This window comes from Pinus tabuliformis, chromosome 8 (assembly GCF_031772625.1).
Source record: "Pinus tabuliformis cultivar Carrire ecotype Pingquan chromosome 8, CPIR1, whole genome shotgun sequence".
Lineage (NCBI taxonomy): Eukaryota > Viridiplantae > Streptophyta > Pinopsida > Pinales > Pinaceae > Pinus > Pinus tabuliformis.
In genome coordinates, this window is record NC_142294.1 from 1,316,790,927 (window position 1) to 1,316,796,955 (window position 6,029).

The 6,029-nt window shown below is 39.1% G+C and overlaps 1 pseudogene; it reads left to right on the plus strand.

Annotated features, from left to right (window-relative positions):
* The first annotated feature begins 1,097 nt into the window (after window positions 1–1,097).
* LOC149240323 (protein IQ-DOMAIN 6-like) lies at window positions 1,098–4,323 on the plus strand (annotated as a pseudogene).
* The last annotated feature ends 1,706 nt before the right edge of the window (window positions 4,324–6,029 follow it).

Here is a 6,029-nt window from a genome sequence, read left to right on the forward strand (position 1 = left end):
ATGGACCACAACCAATTGTCATAGGTTTTTTCATAGTGCATAACATTCTACATATGCATTTGTGGAGTAACTTAGAAACAATACATTACCCTATCGCCATGGAGTCCTAGGCTCTCCAAACTTGTCTTGCAGGAATTTGGGTCGAAGAATGTCCGGGTCACGTCATGGATAGTGAAGGTGGCTTGGGTGTAGATGTCGGGGTGAGTTACAAGCACTCTGTTGATGGCCATAGCCCCATTCACGTTGCTCGTGACCACTAGGTTCTTGTTATGGAGTACGTGCATATGCAGGAGCCGAGTTGCATGGCAGAAAATTTTTTCTAGAGAAACCTGTGGGTGGAGGTGTGGTAGTGGAGGAGATCCATCATGAACCAGGATGGAAGAAACAAATTCTTAAGGGCATCGTCGATGAGGGCAAACATGCAGTGTGTGGGAAACAAGATTTCACCTACGAAGATTCCATAGATGTGGCGATGATATTGTAACCACCCACCTCTCGCAGATATCTTCTCGCATTCATCACCATCTCATTCATGGTCACCTTCTTCTTTGCAACTGAAACACTACCTAGAAATATGACCACTACAAAGGTCAAAAATATGCTCGAGAGTCTCATCTTGCAATAGAAGAATTAGCAATGAAATACCCAAGATAATGTAACACCCCTCAATGAAAAGTAATTATTTTCTTTACTTTTACTACAAGTAACTTGGAAGACTATCAACTATGTGGAAGGCATAGTGAGAAATTTTAATGTTTAAATTTATTTTAAAAATTAATAAGTTGGTTAAGGCGGTGAGGGAAATTATGAGGAAAAGTCACTAAGTGAAAGTTTCACTTACCAGAAAAGTAGAGACAGTTACTCCCATTCCTAGAGATAAATCATCTTAGTTTGGGGAAAGGGGAAGAGAGTCTGAAAGGGGAGAGACAAATAGCCCAAACCCTCTAGGAGGACATTTCCATAGGGAGGCAGGACGCTTCCAGAGGGATGCAGGACGCTGCCAATGCTAGAGTTCCTGAGCTGGTTGTTTAGTGAAACTCCATTTGAAACCTAAGTGCTCAGGATGAATTCCCTAGGTTGTAGCTGGTTGGGACTAAATGGTCTTGGGTGAACTTGTGAAGGTTCTTGATTTGAAAATTGTTCTAGAAGTGGAATATGGAATGGGGGGAGAACCGGTAAAGGTACCATTCTCATGGTCATGAGGTGTGATCTTAATCCTCTATTGATTTTCCTTGGAAGTTTAAACCTAAGCAGATAAGTATTTAATTACGTTGTAAGGTGTTTCCCTCTGAAATGAACTCCCCTAAATACCTTTCTGTCCTAATCTTAACTGTTAGATCTATTATTAGACGATTCAACAATTATCTGCCATCCAAAGAAATCATTAAAAAATAGTTATTAGTTAAAAAATTAATTAAACGAAGCCCAGCCTGTCCGTCTACCTAGCTGGCCCGTCGTGCGCACACAGATAGCTCGTTCACTGCAAACGAGGGCCAAGGGTGAATGCCTTTGCTGCACAAGATTTTTCTAGAGGAGGAGGGCCAGAAGGATGAAGAGGGCCGCGGAGGGTGGATTTTTCTGCAGGAGGAGGAGTGCTAGGAGGATGTGGAGGGCCAGGAGGAGGATTGTTAGTAGTTTTGCCCTGAGACATCTCAGACCAAAAACTCTCTTGTGACCAGAAGAATTTAGGCTATTAATCAAATACATAGGGTCCAGCAACCTCTATCAGACACCAATATGAGCTTTATTGCAAATTTATTCTTCGCCTCATCTACTAAGAGAGTAGCTGTTTGACATTCCTGCCAGCTTCCACGCTCTTTCTCATGATCTTTTCTTGTTTATTTCTTAAATTTTTCATGCTTTATACCTTCATGTACCTCTCTCATGTCTTACTTTGTGGGAGATGCTCTATGCACGACCTTTTCATACTATGTTCATGTAAATTTTTGCAGCACTACCTTTACATACTCTGCTCATGTAACTTTTTGTAGTCTTGCTCATCATCTTAGGTTATCAGTGGACCCTAATAACATATGCATTTCCTTACCTGGGAAATTGCATCTCACCCATCTTTTGTGCTACTTCATTATTTTTCCAGTCATTAGCTATGTAGGAATATTGTTCTAAATTCATTCATTTAGCGGAAGCAAGCTTATTGACTTTGTTGTAACATGCACAGAAAAAGCTCACCAATGTAAAGTCCAGAAGATGGGGCCTGTGGAAAATTTCTGGTGACCATGAATCCAAGGGGAGAAATGAAGGAAGTTTCCATAAGAGGGTAAATTCAAACGGGGAGACATCTGAAGTTATATCTGCTACTGCAGAGGCTTATAATGCTGCAGTGGCCACTATTGTGAGGGCTCCTCCTAAAGACTTCAAGGTTGTCAGAGAAGAACGGGCCGCCATTCACATACAGACTGCTTTTCGAGGATTTTTGGTAACCATTCTTCATGCACGAGCCTCTATAGATTGTATGGTTGGTTGTTTTGAGAGATTACTATGTTCAATCCATTGGCTTTGGTTTGGGTTTTACAAGCCAGGAGGGAACTGCGAGCGCTGAAAGGGTTTGTGAGATTACAAGCATTGTTTTGAGGTCGTCAGGTAAGGAAACAAGCAGCAGTTACCTTGAGGTGCATGCAAGCACTTGTTAGAGTTTAGGCCCGTGTAAGAGCTCGTCATGTCGGGATGTCGACTGAAGGCTTAGCTATGCAAAAAATGATTGATGAACATTGAATTCGCCAAAACAAACTGCGAGAATCTGAGGTATTTTAACACTCTAGCCACTATGGTTTAGTATCTTACTTTATGCACACAATAGATCGGAGTGCTAAATCCTGTGAGTGTCGGATTACCATATGTCAACTGTAGTTTAAGATATATACAAAACCACAAGCAAATCATAATCATCATCGTGTACACTCTTATCATGAAAATTTCCTGAACAAACGCTTCAGGCCCCTGTTCTGATTTGTGCTCAGACACCAAACCAACACTACTCATGAAGAAAAGTAGCTGCCCTTTCTGTAGACTTTTCCTAGCCATATTGCTTTTCATGACCCTTGTGCAGTGGACTAGATCATACCTCATATAGATACTTCTTTATCATAGGTCTAAAACGATCTCAGTTTTTATTACCAGTTTCTTTCCCTTTGTTTCTAGATATGCTAAATTTCAATTTCTGACAATCCCATCACTTATACTACAATAGTAATATCTTTGTGATGTGGAATTGCCGGAATAATTCCGATAACCTAAAAATATTTTATCTTTTAACTTGCAAAAAACTGGCTCTGTTATCCATTTTGTTTTAGAAGTGCATTTGCTTGTTTCAGGAGGGGTGGTGTGATAGTCAAGGAACGCTTGAAGAAGTTCGTGCAAAACTAGAAATGAGACAAGAGGGTGCAATCAAACGTGAGAGAGAAATTGCTTATGCTCTCTCCCATCATGTACATAACTATGTTCAATGCATAAAAGTCACTTGAAAATTCATTTGTATAAGTCCTTGATTGAACACTCTATTTTTGGCAGATTTTAAATGCTGTGGTAGAATCCTCTACACAAGACCTTAGATGTAGATGCCAGGTTGACATTTTTAAATTTATATACTAGTAACTTTTATGGGTGTTGAATTAGTTTTCAGCAATGGAGAAGCAATTCGAAAACAAACATGAATTATGCTAGAATTGAGCCAGACAAAAATAGCTGGGGTTGGAGCTGGTTAGAACGCTGGATGGCTACAAAGCCTTGGGAGAAAAGACTCATGGAACAAGCCGAAATGGATGCTTGTGAAATTCAGTCTCTCAAAAGCTATGATGAATTGGAGAGAATCTGAGGAAATCTCATGAACTAGGAAAAGTTAAAGTTCGCAGAAACAATATTAGGGTTCGTGTTGCTGCAAAACCACCTTCAGCGGTTTCCAGTCATCGTACTGGTAGATCATCTTCAAACCCTAGCTCTGATATCCAATATGATGAGAGCTCAACAATTACAAGGGGATCATGTACTCCAAAATCTGGAAATACTCTGCAGACATCAAATGAGAGTGTGGGAAGGCCTAATTACATGAACTCTACAGAGTCTGCCAAGGCTAAAATATGCTTGTCCAATGCTCCAAAGATAAGACCCTCATATGATGATCTTCAATTGCAGAAGAAAGTTTCTTCATATAATGCCGAAGTGAAGAGCACAGCCGGTTCAGATTCTTCTCTGCATGCTTGCACATTGATTCCACCTATGTTGAGATCTGACAAATCATCTACCAAGAGTGGAGAGATTTCTTCTTGTTCTTATGGAGAGTCTCGAAAACCCTTTTATCAATGCTAAGTTCCAGAGTGCTAACCTATCACTACTAGTCGCTGAAGGTTGAAAACTCTGCTGTGAATGGTTTGAGCTACAGTGACTAGCATTTCATGGGCATTTTACTGTATGTTTGAACAAAAGTTCAACTTAGCTGCAGAGATTAAGATTTCAGCTTCCAGCTGAACTGTGTTAGATGCTCTTTAGGGGTGGAGAGTAAAATTTTGAGTTCAAAAGCCACAGTGCTCAACTGTTGATTAGCTTCTTGGTTGGTGGCTGTGAGGAGCTAAAAGTTTGGTTTGATCTGGTGATTGGAGACATGGTCAGCTGGATTGCATTTGAGTCTTTGAGGAAGCCACTTACTGGAGAACTGTGTTTAAGGGAAAAAACAAATCTATAGCAGAAGCAAAAGAGCATGATATCGGACACCATTATGAGCTTTATTGCGAATTTCTTCTCGTCCTCATCTACTAGGAGAGTAGCTGTTTGACATTCCTGCCAGCTTCCACGCTCTTTCTCATGATATTTTCCATTCAAATCAGCCGAGAAATGAAAGTTGTGATGATTTTGACCTTGAAATGGCATTATGTAAGCTGCTTCCCTGGGGTTGAATTGTGGCAAGCGAATTTCATAGAATAATGGATTCTCATGATTTAACTTTTCCATCCAGTTAGCACTCATTAACTGACACATTTCTGAAAGTTTGTTTTCTTTTATTGAATACCAACTTATTAAGTAGAACTATGACCAATTTAATCATTGCATGTTTCAGCCCTTTCATTATCATTGGTGTTGGGCCATTAATATGCCATGATTATTATCACTTTTTAACACTTATTTCATCCATTTTTACTCTTCTCTATCATGTCATTTATTATAATTTATTATATAAATCCATTTCATAATGATTTATGCTCTTATGTAAAAATATTATTTATTCTCCTTTATTTTTAATAAATTGATGATTATGCATGATTTTATCAATGATGGTTTATTAATAAATTGGTCGTAACATTACTCATCATTTTTAACCTCCAAGATAATTTTCAGATTGAAGATTTGATCATTAAATGTCCCAACTCAGAAATTCGCAGGAATAAGAAGTGACAGTTTTGTGGATGAGATTCTGGGCAAATGAAGAAGAATCTGGAAAATATGGAACATGGGTTTTGTCCAGAACGGATCAAATTAACTTTTTCAAAGAATGGTTTGCCTAAATTCAACTTGTATTAAGAGAAACACAGGGTTCTTTGAGCACGATTCTCTCAGATTTGTTGTTGCGGCCGTCCTCCAAATCTCAGCTGCAAAGCCAAATTCACCTTGCTCTTGTTGAAAGATGGATGGAAATATATTTTCTTGTTGATCAATTGGTTAAAAACAATCCAATTTTGTAATAGAAATCATGTTGTAATCATCACAGTTGTAACTGCCCTCTGCTCTCTATGTATTCAAATCAGAACAAAGATCAGAGAACGGGATGGAAAATTTAGAATTATGATTTGAGAATTAGAGATTTAGAAAGGAGAGATTCAGAATTGAAGATGGCGAAGAGAATGGACAATGGCTGAGAGATGAGATTTCTTGTTGTAATTATACAATTCCTCATCAACTCTCGTTGAGAAGTGATCCACTGTAACTTTGCTTTGATGTTTTAATATAAATCTGGTTGTTGTTCCATCTTTGATCCTGGAGTAATCTCAAGCAGTGTGTCCCTGGAGGCTAAGGGCCCGGCC